The sequence below is a fragment of the Rattus rattus genome, chromosome 3 (assembly GCF_011064425.1).
Source record: "Rattus rattus isolate New Zealand chromosome 3, Rrattus_CSIRO_v1, whole genome shotgun sequence".
In the NCBI taxonomy this organism is placed as follows: Eukaryota; Metazoa; Chordata; class Mammalia; order Rodentia; family Muridae; genus Rattus; species Rattus rattus.
In genome coordinates this window covers 64,123,833-64,138,593 of record NC_046156.1, presented here as the reverse complement: position 1 = coordinate 64,138,593, position 14,761 = coordinate 64,123,833, and the positions used below count along the sequence as shown (strand labels likewise).

Genomic DNA, 14,761 nt, shown 5'->3' with positions numbered 1-14,761 from the left:
AGTGCTGTCATGGTTCGGGCCACTGTGTTTGCAGGGGCTCAGTCCTGGAGGCCATTGGGAAGAGGACCCTAACAGGCCTTCTCTGGGGGTAGCCGGGGGCATTTCTGCCTTAGGTAGCCTCATACCTGCCTGGAATGGTCAAGCTCCACCAACCTGGGTGGACGTGACTCCTGCACAGGGCCCACTTCGGTGAGGAAGACAGGGCAGGGACCACCGTTCAGGACTCCAAGATTCAGAGAGGTTGTGTGAGTTTTTCAAGAGGCCTGGCATTGTAAGAAGCAGGGATACAACAGGATCCAGGGCTTCTGTCCTTTCCTTCTTACCTTTCTCTCACCCTTCTTCAAGCACTCTAGGTTCCTGGAGTGGAAGGATCTGTGTCCCCGAGGACTAGAGCCAGCTCTGGGGTCTCTCCTTACTCAGCCAGCAGACTGCTCTCTGCCATCTTATCTATCTATCTATCTATCTATCTATCTATCTATCTATCTATCTATCTATCTATCTATCCACCCACCGACCCACCCATCCATTCATCCATCTTAGAATTGAATGAATGAATTAGTGGGGGGAATTGAACTCAGGACCTCTGGAAGAGCAGCCAGTGCCCTTAACTGCTAAGCCATCTCTCTAGTGCCCCCATCTCTTCTTAAAAGTGTTTATGCTATCACCACAGCCTGGGAGCAGGGACTGACTGTTGAGCTGGCTGGCTTTGCACAGTGGAAGGTGGGATTTTTTAAAATTTATTTTTTAATGCCTATTTTTATGATTTATTTTTATTTTATTTTGTATGCAATGGTGTTTTGCCTGCATGTATGTCTGTGTGAGGGTGTCAGATCCATTGGGACTGGAGTTACAGACAGTTGTGAGCTGCCATGTGGGTACTGGGAATTGAGCCCCTATTCTCTGTGCTTCCAACCACTGAGCCATCTCTCCAGCCATGGAAGGTGGGAGCTTTCATTCTTCTTGTTGAGGGTAGTGGTGGGGACTAGAAGTGGGTTAAGCTGAGAGTGTAAATCAGTGGTCTGTTGTTTACCTAACATATTCAAGGCACTGGGTTTCCTGTCCAGGATGGCAGGGAGAAAGTGGCAAGCAAGCTGGGCAGGCATGGCCTTTTATGGGCTCTTGTTCATGGCACTGGTGACTTTGATGTCTGTCCTGAAAGCCCGTGACTTTTGTTGGCCCAAGGTTCCCACTCCTCCTTGGTCCAGACTGTTGTCAAGGATCCTGAGATCCCCTAGGGTGAAATGGATGGAGTGGGGAGCCAGACTTAGATGTAGGCTGAGTCTGGAGGGTTTCATCACAGGCAGATGACATCATCGGCAGTATTTCTGTCCCAGCAGCTTGGGAGAGTATGCCACAGTCTTAAAGCAGATGCTTCCTTTCCCTTCCTTGAAAACAACAGCAGAGCCAGCAGGATAAAGCAGGCTCAGAGGGTAAGGCTGCTCTCTGCCAAGTCTGACTGTCTGAGTTCAAACCCCAGGGGGTGGAGAGAGAGAGGACTAGCTTCTGTAAGGTGTCCTCTGACCTCCACGTGCTCGTCCCCAAATAAGTAAATAAATGTAATGAGAGAGAGAGACAGAGACAGAGACAGAGAGAGAGAGAGAGAGAGAGAGAGAGAGAGAGAGAGAGAGAGAGACCAAATGGCCAAGTGGATATGGGCATCTAATTCAGTGATGAAATTCCTCATTAACGCCTTGCTACAGCATATGCGGTGGACATCAATAGCCCCATTTTAGAGATGCTGGTCTGGAGCCTCAGAGAAGGGATATGTGTACTGCCCAGCTAGGAGCATCAGAGCTGGGACCTGAGCCCAGGGCAGAGTGGCTGACACCTTCCTGCACAGCAGACAGGCGGCAGCAGGCTGGCTCCTGGGTTTTCTTTTCTTTTCTTTTTTTTCTTTTTTTTCTTTTCTTTTCTTCTCTTTTCCTGCACAGCAGTAAGGCAGCAGCAGGCTGGCTCTTGGGTTTCCTTTCCTTTCCTTTCCTTTCCTTTCCTTTCCTTTCCTTTCCTTTCCTTTCCTTTCCTTTCCTTTCCTTTCCTTCTTTCCTTCTTTCTTTCCTTCCTTCCTTACATCCTTCCTTCCTTCCTTAGCTGTTTTTATTTTAGACAGAGTTTCTTTGTGTAGCCATAGTTGTCCTGGAACTTGCTCTGCAGACTAGGCTGGCCTTAAACTCGGATCTGTCTGCCTCGGCCTCCCTAGTACTGCAGTACGACCCAAGAGTGTGCTCTTTTACACCGAAAGCCCTCTTCAGTCTTTCAGAGCCTCACTTTGCTCCCTGTCCCCTTATTTTACTTCATCCTGGCCCAGTCACCTGGCCCAATGCCCTGGGATGTGTGGAGGGGTGGCAGGGTGCTGTCAGTTTAATGTACAGACTTGCGGGAGCTCCAGGAGCCAGCCACAGGGAAGGACGGGCCTGCACACCCTTTGAGTTTCTGTCCTGGCTCTGTGGCTCTGTGAGCCTCAGTCTCTAGGTTTGCAAATGGAGACAATGATGTTTCCTCCCTGGGAGAGTGTGTGTTGTGCTGGAGACAAGATGAAGAGAAGGCTTTGGGAAGGGCTTGATGAGTGTTAAATATTACATCGATAATGTTCTCACCAAATCGACTTCCAAATCTGGCTTCCTTGTTCCCTCACCTGAGGGCTAGAATGGGTTCCACTCCTTGCCTCCTCCAGGCAGAGTCATCTGGGCCCTAGGTGCTTATCCTGCTATCCTGCCACTGGTCTCCTGCAGACTCTCCAGGTCTCAGCCCCGCTCTGTCACTTGCTAGCTTTAGGAAGTTGCTCTAACATATCGATTCGCAATGTCCTCGGTGATTCACGGCAACCTGGAGGTCAGGCTTCTGCGGGAAATGTCGGGGTGCTGTCAGTAAGCTTGTGACATGGCTTTTGCCATACACTGGCCACTCAGTGAGGGTCAGCTGAGATTGTGGGCAGCTGGTGGGAACCTCTCTGGCTTGGGCAAACTTGGCGGCTGGCTGTTTTCTTTGTCATCTGGAGAATGGAGCAGGGAGCTGGAGGAGTGACCAACTTGGGCTGGTGACCACATGGAACTAGGGAGTGAACAGGAGAAAATGGCGGTGCTCTGGTGACAGGGTACTGCCCGTCAGTGTGTGCAGGGTCCACTGAAGGGTGGGCTGAAGGGTTATCTTCATGTCCCACGTGTGAAGGTAATGCAACTAAGTGGATTTCCTCACTGTCAGGAGATGGCTGAGAGACAGGCCCTTTGGCCAGCTGCCCTCCTGGCTGCCTCCTCCCTGCAGGCCAGCCCTTGGCATGAGGCCTGTTTGTCTCCTGAACCCTCTGAGCAGCAGGGATTTAATTACTATAATGTAAGGAGCTGTGGCCCGAGGCCTTCTGGCAGAGGGGAAGCAGATTTGTCTTCTCACTGGGAGAATAAAAACTGACGGGCAGGGAGAGAAATGACTGCCCCCAACCCCTCAGAGTTTTGAAGGCTGTTGAGCTGATGGGGAGCTTTTTGGGGATAAGGAGAGAGAGGTAGGTTGTGATGGGGCGGGGCAGGTACAGGATACCCAGTTCAATTCAGAGCCTTTGCTACTCAATTTTGCCTTCTGTGAATAATTCAGCTAAGCTGCCGCTGTTTCCCCTGTGACTGGACAACAGTGCCATCAAGTACCTACTATGTGCAAGATATAGGGCTTGAGAAACTGCCTGTCTAGGTAGGAAAGCAGGTACTTTTACCCAGCCAACAGATGGCTAGTGGCCACCTGTGAGGGGCCAGTCAATTATTCTACTCACAACACAGTAGGAAAACCACCGTAGGCCAGAGTTTTGCCCTTGGGGACGCACATTTCCATAGCTGAACCCAACAGTAAAGGATATCAGCTAATTATATATTGTGTTTGAAGTTCTATGAAGGAAAAGAAAGCTGGGATAGGAGGGCACGGCGTTCCAAGGGGAAGCTAGTCATCTTAAATAAGTGTTCAGAGGAGGCCTTGCTGAGAAGGTGACATTTGGTGAAGGTCTGAGGTTGGTGAGCAAGCCAGGCGTCCTTGGTGATGGAGGTGGGAACTTGCCACTTGAAGGCCTGGATCAGGTTTATGCGTGCCATGGTCTGGATAGTTCTGCCCAGTACACGTAGAACACATGGTCCTTTCATGCTTCCCAGTAGTCATATATTTTTAAAAGTAGGACATATGAAATGTGTTAACATTGTCGTTTCACGTGATGAAGCAAGATATTACAATTTCAATGCGTGAGCAATGTAAACCTTTGCCATGAGACGTTTTCCATCCTGTCTGCTGTGCTTTGTCTGGGGTCTGTCTGATGGCTCATCTCAACCAGATCTAAATCTTCACTGGAAACACTTACCCTGTTTTAGAGTCCATAAAATTTATAGTTAAATAAACACCCACGTCGTTGCAGGCATACTTTAGAGTTTTCTAATAAATTAATGGTGAACCAGTTTAGAATTTATGGTTATTTATTTTGGTAGTAGAGGTTGAGCCTTGGGCTTCACATGTGCTAGGAACATGCTATACTACTGAGCTATGTCTCCCACTCCCGGGTATGTCATTATTCAGATGAATAATTAATAACAGCATGTACATGTAAGTCCTTCACACTGACCACGTCAGTGGGGCTTGTGACATCTATGAGAGGCTCCCCAGGAGTGGGGAGCCCCTCTGCCTGGCTGAGCAGTAGGGAACATGGGTGACAGGAGGGGGCTGAACCCAGCCAGGAGGCAGGACTTGGAGCACGCTGTGAAGAATTTGCCCTTTACCCTGGTGAGATGGCATTAGGTGAGGGCTCTGAGTAGAGGCCCACAGGATGCCTTTGGTTTTAGAGTTAGGCCCAGACAGGGAAGCCCCATGTGAGGTTTGGGGACACTTCAGGTGAGGCCGGTAGTGACGGAGACCCGGAGGTCGCAGCCAGATGATGTAAGTGGTTGGTCCTTGCAGTGTTTGGAAGGATGGGTAGGCTTCTGGTGAGGCTCGTGAGGTGGGGTTGTGGTGGGCAAGGGGCCTAGGGCAGCCCTAGAGACTGGGTGTGGGGTGCGCAAGAAATTGGGAGATTTGTGAGACCCATACTTGGGCTATAGACGGTTCCTGCCAGCCTCTTTCCATGATGGGCAGATCCCCTTACATTCCAGAGGACAGTTTGGGACAAGGTTGGCATCCTTTAAAACAAAACCAAGGGGTGGGCAAGACAGCTGAGCAGGGTAAGGGTGCTTGTGGCTAAGCCTGTCAACTGGAACCCACTCCCTGGAACCCACAGGGTGGGAGGGGAGAAGGGACTCCTGCAAGTTTCCCTCTGACCTCCACATGTGTGCCCTGGTGTGCCTAACCTCCCAGCCCCACAGAATAAATAAATATTTAGAAACTTAAGGAGGGGCTGGGGAGAGAGGTGAATGGGGAAAGCTCTTGTAGTACATGTGAGAGGACTCAAGTTTGAATCCCCCCAAAACGTTGAACCCATATGAAAATGGGCGCACAGAGGTGTGGGCTTCTGAGTGAGGTGAGAGGCAGAGACTCCCTGGACACGCACAGGCCAACTAGCCTGGCATATGCAGTTGTGAACGGCAGAGATTCTGTTCAAAGGTGGAAGGCGAAGAGCAGCGGGGAAGGGCCACGCCCAAGGACCACACCCATGCCGTGCCCCCATCCCCCATCCAAGAAACAAAATGGCACACACAGAACCCAAGTGAGTAAATTGTCCTTAAAGTGTGATTGGTGTTTAGTTCCCAAAGGTCACAGGAAGCTAATAGGGTCTTTCTGGGTCAGTCCCCATTTGAAGTTCAAATCTCCCTGTTCTGGGCTGACCCCAGAACGCTTTGATGGGTGGGTCAGAAGTGACCAGAGACTCCCTTGGTATGTCCAGATATGACAGAAATAAGATGCACCCATGGATTCCCAGTGTTCTAACACTTTCAGCTCTGTAGACAGTGCGTGCGTGTGTGTGTGTGTGTGTGTGTGTGTGTGTGTGTGTGAGCTTGACAAGATAGCTCAGAGGTGAGGCCTAGGTGTTGGGAGGCCAGTCTCCTGCTCACCAGCCAAACCGCCATGTTCAAAGCCTATTGGCTCTCCCAGGGCTCTCGGGGACCACTAAGCCATGCCACGATGACTTTGTGAGTGGGGAAGAGCAGGGATGGATTTAGATGTCCTCTTGAGATCTCTTGGTATCTGATGGCTGGCCTTTGGCTCAGAGGGTGAGGGTCTGAGGCTTTGGGAACTGTGGGCCAGCTCCCCTCACTGGTCAGTCAGATATGCTGGGTGTGGGCCTTCTGATCCATTCAGGGTCGGACCCTGCGACTAGCTGACCATATGACTTTAGTAACTCAATCTTCGGCTGTATTTGCCCGTCAGTGGTGCAGGCGAGGGCAATGTGAGTGGATGATGGCGATCAGCTGTGTCAGTGTTGATTCCTTTCTTCTTCCGTGAAGCACCTCAGGTGTACCTCACGCAAGCTTCTCTGGCCTTTGGTTGTCTGGGGCCTGGATGTTGATGAGGAACACGAGGCAGGAGAAGGCAGTGATGGAGGGGACAGTGATGGCATCTATCTGGCCTGTGAGCCAAGGCTTTCCACCCGAGGTGCTTCTGCTCTCAGAAGACATGTAGCAGGGCCTGGAGACACACTTGGTCATCACAACCAAGGGGAGGATTTGACAGACACCTAATGGGCAGGGGCCGGGAATACCAAAGCGAGGAGGCATTGTCTGGCTCCAAACGGCAGAGGTTGAAGAAGCCTGAATAAATGGCTCGTTACAAGGACAAACGGAAGGATGGAACTGTCACCCTAACTGCAGCGTGACACTACTCTTCTCTGGGAGGCTGGACTAGGTGGGACTCAAGACTTCGGTTTTATTTTGAGGGTCTCACTATGTAGGTCCTGCTGGTCTAAATTTGTTAGATAAACCAGGCTGGCCTCAAACCCACGGAGATCCACTTGCCTCTGCCTCTTGAGTGCTGGGATTCAAGGCTCTCGAATTTAAAATCAAGATCACATTTAACTTCATGTTCAAGTTCATGCCCCTCCAGAGTTCTTTCTTTGTTTCAATCTCTGTGTCTTCACATCCTTAACCTTGGAGGCTCTGTCTGTAGACAGGGCCGAGGTGAGCCACATCAGAGTCTGGGAGCCTGGAGAAGGAGAGACTTAGGGGCTTTTCCAGAGGCCTCCAAGAGGCCTCAGGTGCTGGGACCACTCTACCTGGGTCTTTTTATTTAAAATGTGTACTGGTGTTTTGCTTGCATATGTGCCTGTGTGAGGTTGTCAAATCTCCTGGGACTGGAGTCACAGTTGGGAGCTGCCATGTAGGTGCTGGGAAGTGAACCCAGGTCTTCTGGAAGAGCAGCCAATGCTCTTAAGCCCCGAGCCATCTCTGCAGCCCCTCATCTTAGTCTTTGTTGTTGTTTCTGAGAACGAGTAGAGGTGAAGTCTCCATTTTTAAGAAAGATGGACTTTTCAGAGCTTACTTCTCTGTGAGTGAGAGACTCAGCTGGTTTTAGTGGCAGATTTCCCAGCATGGGGAGAAACAGTTGGTGTACCAGGCTGGGTCAAGCTAGAAGCCATTTGAGGTTGTATGGGTCACTGCTCTCTAGGTCTACCTTGGGAAGCAAGTACTTGTGCTGAGTTGCAGCCCAGCCCCTGGGGAAGACAGATCGAGGATCTGTGCGTGGACTTCCTACCGGGAGGACTCTCGCTGATGCTTGCTTGCTCTTTGCTTGGTGCTGACTCTGGTGCTGTTAGGGAACACCGAGATGGATAGCATCTGGTTAAGGGGTGTGCAGGCTTCAGTAGCTCGGAGGCATGCAGACTGTTGTGGGTACCACGCTGGCTCCTCCTCCTCCTCAAGGGTGTGCTGTGAATCTGAGTGTCTGACTTCTCAGATATGTGGGGCTTTGAGTCTGGCTTTCAGGGCTCATGAGGCAGAATTGGGAGAGTGTTCTGAGCTCAAAGGGACAGTGGTGGGGTGGAGTCGGGTGGGGTTGGTGGGCTCCCAAAAAGAGAGTGGCAGGTGTTCTTAGGGAGGAAAAAAAAGGCAGGTTTCCCTGGGAGAGATAAAGAACAGACTGGAACGGGACAGGAGTTCCCCATTCACTGAGTCTTTGTATACCAGACAAGGGCTTTGCATGATTGTTGAAAGGCAAGGGAAACATGGCAGTAGTGTGATTAAGCTTTGGCACAGAGAAGAGTAGTAGGAAGAAGCTGGCAGCATGAAGTGAGGGCTTGAACCAAGCTAGGGACAGTGGAAGGAAAAGGTGGGAACCAACAAGAAAGCACAGGCAGGGTGTCCTCCTTCCGGCCTGCGATTACGGAAGCTGCATGTGAGGGTTGATAGAAATACCGAGGCCTGAGTACCTCCCTCCTTTGATTAAAATTCAGCCCTTCCTCGGAGGATAGACAGCAGTGAGCAGCCAGGCAGCCTGCTGTCCCCAAGAGTGTGGTGGCAGAGTGCCCATACCAGCCAGCACCAACTGGCACCAACACCCTGGCTGGGGGCTCTCCTTCTGGAACCCATCAGCCCTGGCCTCCAGCCAGACCTGATAGAGTTGGATACACTCTCTTCCTGCATGTTTTCAAAGATATGGTTGGGGTAGGGACAGCATGCAGAGCCAGCCCCTGTAGGCTTCATGTAGCAGCCGGGGTATTGTGCAGAGGAGAAGTGGGTAACTGTCAGGGTGCTCTGGGCCTCAGTTTCTGGGAATTTTCAGTGAGTGTATTGGTGCTTAACCCATGCAGTGATTGTAAGAGAGGATTCAAGAACACAGCCTTCGGAAGGGTCTTAGCTCAGCAGCAGTCCCTCTCTTTATTGACGGGAAGTGGTGATGGACTGAACGGGGTGGGAAGGAGCGGTGAGTGATGGTTACCACTGAAGGAGATAAACTAGGCAAAGTGGGATTGGCAGTCCTCACAGGCCATGGCTCTGATGGGCTGGAGGAATGCAGGAGGCTGTGGAAGCCTGGGGTCATCCCACCTCGTGATTCACAGATGATTTCTATTATCTAATTCAGGACCATCTTTTCAAAACATCAGCGTCCCTACCGGTCACTTCGGTGCGGTGACCAGAGAGGAGGTCAGTGTGGTCAGCCAATCAGCTTAGCCTCTGGTCTTGTCTGTGTTACTGGAGATTTTCCTGGGCCCACAGTTCCTCCCTCCATCATGATGTCCCTCGGAGACTAGATAGGTCTCTTTCCAGGGCTGTAGTTGGGGCCTGGCCCAGTTCAGGCTCCAGGAGGAGTCCTGCCTGGACCGGGATGCGTGTACTGATGTTCACTGTCCTCTGCCCTCTGTGTGTGAGCTGGACAGACATGAAAGATCCCTGAGGGGCAGGGCCCTGCATAGTGCAGGATGGTGATGCTGCTTTCTGGAGCCCCCAAGAAGATTCCAGGAGATCAACGATGTGCTGACACCAACACACAGAGGCTGCTCGCAGGTGTAAGGGAACAAGGCTGAGGTAGGCATGGAATAGCAGAGGTTGGTGAGTATGAGGCAGGCCTAAGGGGAGGCCAACGGTAGAGAATCTGAAGAGGGGCTGGGCAGACCTGGACCAGCCACGTGAGAGCAGAAAGACTGGTCTCCGGTGTCTTAACTGGCCACCCGAATGTGCAGTGGAGGTGACAGGTGCTGGGCCTGGGGATGCTCCAATGCTTCCATCACAGCCAGCGATAAGGTGTACTTGTGTCGACAGCCCCAGTGACTTGCAGATGAATCAGCGTCCATTCTTCCTTCAGTAGGTACAGTAGTCCCCACAGGGCAGTCCCCAATGCCCGGGTTACCTCCAACAGTGACAAGGGAAGTAGGGCTCTATTGGCTGCTGTATTTATTTCCCACGTGACTATGGCTGCTTCTCCTGGATTTGATCTAACCTTGAGGAAACTAGTCATAGTCACCTAAGAGCAATGGTGGACTGAGGAGTGGGACAGATCTGTCTATTCCAGGGTCCATGAGGGGTCATGTTGTCTGCTGAGATACGAGACATGAATAAAGCCAACCGAAAGTTGGTTTACTTTGCACTTGTGAACAAGGTCGGTGATACTCTTCTCTTCTTTGGTGGTGGTGGGGTGTAGATGCTCCCCCAGACTAGAACGTACCCGACCTTCCAGCCCAGGGTCAATATGGCTGCAATCAAGACCATTCTTGAGTTGTGGTCCAGGAGGTTCTGGGTGACTTGAAAGATGAACCCTCCCAGGGTGGCTTAGATGTGGGAGCCAGGTGACCAAGAGAGGATACAAGGTCTCCGTGAGATAAAGGTAGAGGAATGGGTGAGCAGAGGAAGGAAGTGCAGACTGCAGCCAGAGGCTCAAGCCAGGAGAGGCACTGGCTGAATCTTGGGTTAGGCAGACGGAGCACGTCTTATCTGTGTCATGGGGACTGGTTAAAAGCCAGCGCTGATGGATTCCAGAAGACTTTCTAGAGCTAGTGGACAGCTTTGTCTTCCAACTAGGAAGAAAAGGAGCCAAGACTTTCTTCTGGGCTTGAGGGATTGTAGAGCACTGGGGAAAGGCAAGGTTTAAATGTTCCTGCCCTGAATAACAAGGGTGTCCCTGAGGACCACTGTGAGCACTTTAGGATTGTCCTGCAGTTATTCAAACAAGGTCTCTTAGAGGAGAAGGCTGTGTGTGTGTGTGTGTGTGTGTGTGTGTGTGTGTGTGTGTGTGTGTGTGTTGGGAATAGTGTTTGCTCCTCTTCTGGCTGAACCCTTTGGAGGGCCTTGTTCCAGAATACTCAGGCCAGAATCCATTTTGGAAATGTTTCTCTGCTGCAACTGAATTGGTTAAGGGGGCTCCTGGTCCCGTGTGGTAGGGCCCCTGCAGTGACAGTAAAGATTTTCTTGGTTCATGTGATCCAAAGGCAGGTACGTCCCATTCCTTCAGAACCCATTTGGAACTGGTCAGCAGACAAAGATGTGTATGGGACTTCTGATGATGAGCAGCCAGGCTGGGCATAGCCTATAATTTCTCCTCAGAAATGTATGGCATTTGGCACCATGTTGGCTGGGTACTGAAGAGTTGACAGGATGTAGAGTAGGCACAGCAAAGACCGTTTATCTGGGCGTTAATTCTGAATGGTTGGAACCAGTTGCCAGAAGAGCTGTGATGAGAAGGATGGTGAGGTGCTATCTGAGCTCAGTGAGAAAAGTGCTATGATTGATTGATGATGTCTGTCATGGCAAGCAGTGTTGGAAGGAAGAGGGAGTTTTCTCTCACGGGTATTGTAGAAGGAATACAGAGATCCTAGACTGACTGTTGGTGAATAACTCATATGTCTTTGCATCCTAGTTTCCTTGTCCCTAAAATGGGAGTTTTAAAAGGTTATTGTGTATTGAGTAAGATAATGGAATTAAACATTTTATGCAAGGGAAAGGCACGGAATGTGGATGTCATTGTTTTGGACTCACTCAGGAGCTCAAAGTGACTTCATAGCTGTAGTGCAGGCTCTCCTTTTTCTGCTTGCTGGGGGAATACAGGTCAGTGTGTAAGACAGTTGACTGGCATGACCTCTGACCAAGCCTGTGCCAGGCATCTGGGACCATGATACATTCTTGACTGAAGTGTCAAAGAAGTGTTTGCTGACTGGTAGTCACTTCATTTCTGTCAATGATTCCCCAAATGAAGATTTAAACACTGTTTCTGTGTATAATGAGAAAAGGCCAGAAATCTCTCTCTAGAACTTTTGTCTCTGACTCTCCATTAAAGGTAGCAAAATTGCTTTATAAAGTCTGAGAGCCTGACAGGATCAAGTATTAACAATGCATATATTATGCAAATCTGGGTGTAGTTGCTTAATTTGCATAATAGATGGGCTGAAGGAGACCTGGGAAGGGGAAAGGGAAGGAGTGAGGGTACTTGCCCAGATCTGTGTATATTAGGGTTCCCCATTCACCCCACAGGGTGAGTTTCCCTCTTTCCATGCTCCTACTTGGCCCTGAGGTTACTATTTTATTTCCCTGCTAGCCACCTGCCTGTTCTGTGGTCACCCTTACCTGCCAGTCACCCAGGTAGGCACAGAGAGCCTTGTGCTTGCTTTTTTTTTTTTTTTTTTTTTTTTTTTGGTTCTTTTTTTTTGGAGCTGGGGACCGAACCAGGGCCTTGCGCTTCCTAGGCAAGCGCTCTACCGCTGAGCTAAATCCCCAGCCCCTTGTGCTTGCTTCTTGAGCCTGCCTGAGGCACTGGACTTTGTTAAGTGACATCTCGAATTTTATGTAGGTCTTGCCACTGGGTGACTCTTGGACTCTATGAAGCAGAGGTGGGAAGGTATCTTGGGGGAACATACCTCCTGATTCATCTGCATTCTCCCTGGACATATCTGACAGTTGTTTTGAAAGGTTTTTATGCTCTAGCTATGGGAGTTTTCAAAGTTCTGTTTCTCTACCCTACTTCCCAAACCCTTTTAAGCTCTCCTCTGTCCTATACTCTTAGGGACTGAGACTCAAACCCAGGGTCTTCTGTGTGCTAGGCAAACTGAGCCCCAACATTAGCACCCACCCTTCCCCTGAATTTGACAAGAGCTGAAATTGAGATCAAGGGTATTTGAGGTCAGAACCCAATGGCTACACCCCGGAGGCCTAGGGATTTGGAGGGTTCAGGTTTAAGGGGTGCTGGGAACCATCTATGTAAGTCAAACAGGTATGGGGAGCAGCTGGGCAGCTGGCTTCTCTGGATGGTGCAGTGGGTGTGTTCTGTCCAGTAGATTGAGATTAGAGCCCTGCCCCCTCTAGCGGAGGGGGCTGTCTGCAAACAGTCTAGAGCTTAGTGTAGTCAAACCTGCTCAAATTTCCCAGTATTAGGGCTCATTTGAGGCTCTAAGACCCTGAAGATAAACAAGAACTTCCAGCTTTCCTGGCTGAGTTCCTACTGAGAGTCCTGGTATTTCATGAAGTCACTAAGCTTATGGTCCCCATTTCATAGCAGAGTATGGTAAGGCTTGGTCTCATGGCCAGTGGGGGCCCAGGAGACCTTGTGGAGATCTAAGAGAGATCTTGTGACACCCCCCAAGCCCCAAGGCCTATTCTCTTGAGACTGGAGTCTGACCTGGACCTCTGGTGACTGAGGTATGAACAGAGGATCTGTGTAGTGTGATAGAAACAAAGAGAGGGACTAAAACCAGAAACACAAGAGTCAGGAATGTGAAGGACGCAGAGAGGGCCCTGAATGAGCCATGTCAGGGAGTTTGAGTTGGCCTAGTCTTGGGGAAACGGAAGCAGTTACTGGTGAGGGTGAGGTGGGCTGGCACCAGAGGGTGAAGGAAAGTGGGTAGGGACTTTGAGCAGGATAATTCCAGAGATGGACAGACCCTTTCTTCCAGGACAGGTAAACCTGGTATATTGGCCCTTGTCCTGCTCACAGGGCCATGGCTGGGGCAATGAGACTCCTCCCATTGGCCTGTTTGTTCAGCTGGTGCACCAGCATCTCCTGCCTAGGGTTGGCATCTGGACCCTTTCACTCTGGAATGAGGCTACAGCTCTTTCCATACTCTCTCACACCCAAGCACAGAACCCATAAGAACGGTGGAAGACGGTGCCGGAAGGAGTCTCATGGGCCGAAGGGGAATCTGAGGCCCAGAGAGGGGAAAGTGACTGTGTCTAGTAGCCAATGGAGCGACAATTCTAGTTCACAGGTCACAGGAGTCTCTCCTCACCTGCTCCATGTTGGGCTTGCATCATTGCCTGCTGGGAAAACGTATGCTCTTGTGTGTATTTTCTTTACACCTGGTCATCCTCTTGGGTTAGGTGGGACTTTGTTCTGGAAAGTTCTCACATGGTATCGCCAGCTAATGGGACAGAATCTACTAATCTTACAACTGCCTAGTGGGGCTGTGCACATGCACACAGTCTGCTCTCTCAGCTCTGCACAGACCCTCGTGTTCACCCTCGGTGTTCAGGCTTCTGACCTTAGAGGGGCTCTGGTTAATGTGGGTGGTAGACAGTAGGGATCTGTCGTGCAGATCTGAGAGGCTGACAGTGATGACCGTTTATAGACTGTGGGACTTTAGGTGGGCAATTTAGCCTGTTCATTTTCTCATGGATAAATAGGGGATAGTAACACATTCTTTGGGGGTACAGCAGCCCTGTTACATTTTAGTTTTTCTGAGACAGGGTCTTTGCAGTCTTGGCTGGCTTCAAACTCTCTATGTAGACCAGGCTGGCCTTGAATTCACAGAGATCCTCCTGCCTCTGCCTGCCAAGTGCTGGGATTAAAGGCATTTGCTATCTTGTTTGGCCCCTGTTATATTTTGGAATTATCTTGGGATCTTTTTAAAAACCTGATGTAAAGAAAAGAAACAACAACAGCAGCAGCAGCAGCAACAACAACAACAACAACATCCCATGCCTGTCCCAGCTACCTGCCTTCTGACCTCATTGGTTGCGAGTGCAGCCTGGGTACTAGGAAATTACCAAGGCTCCATGGGTTACTCTAATGTGCTGCAAAGCTTGGGAACCACACTATGCATTTGTTGGGGATTAAAGGAGATGATGCAGGTTCCTGGGGAGAACTCAATAAATGGTGGTAATTAGGATTTTCCTCATTGCATTTAATGTGGGCTCTGATAGGAGAGGGAGGAAGGGTTTTGATTTTATTCCACTACGAGTTTGTCCTCAGCGGCCAGTCTTTTCCTAGAAGAATTGTTCCTCATTTCTAACACTATTTCTGTCACTCTAGGGCCAGTTTTAGCCTTCCTAATAGCCATCATGGTTATGATTAGGTTGGGTGCCCAGAGGGGAGCTAGGATGTGCTGGACCCAAAGAAAAATGGTCAGGCTTCTCCCGAGTCTCCTCCTGGTGGCTTTGAGTCCTCCGGATGGCTA

At 50.3% G+C, this 14,761-nt stretch overlaps 1 protein-coding gene across 2 annotated transcripts in view; it reads left to right on the top strand.

Annotated features, from left to right (window-relative positions):
- Kcnn3 (potassium calcium-activated channel subfamily N member 3) overlaps nucleotides 1-14,761 on the top strand; it is a 149,309-nt gene that overhangs the window by 10,903 nt on the left and 123,645 nt on the right. The gene's annotated exons all lie outside the window — the stretch shown is intronic.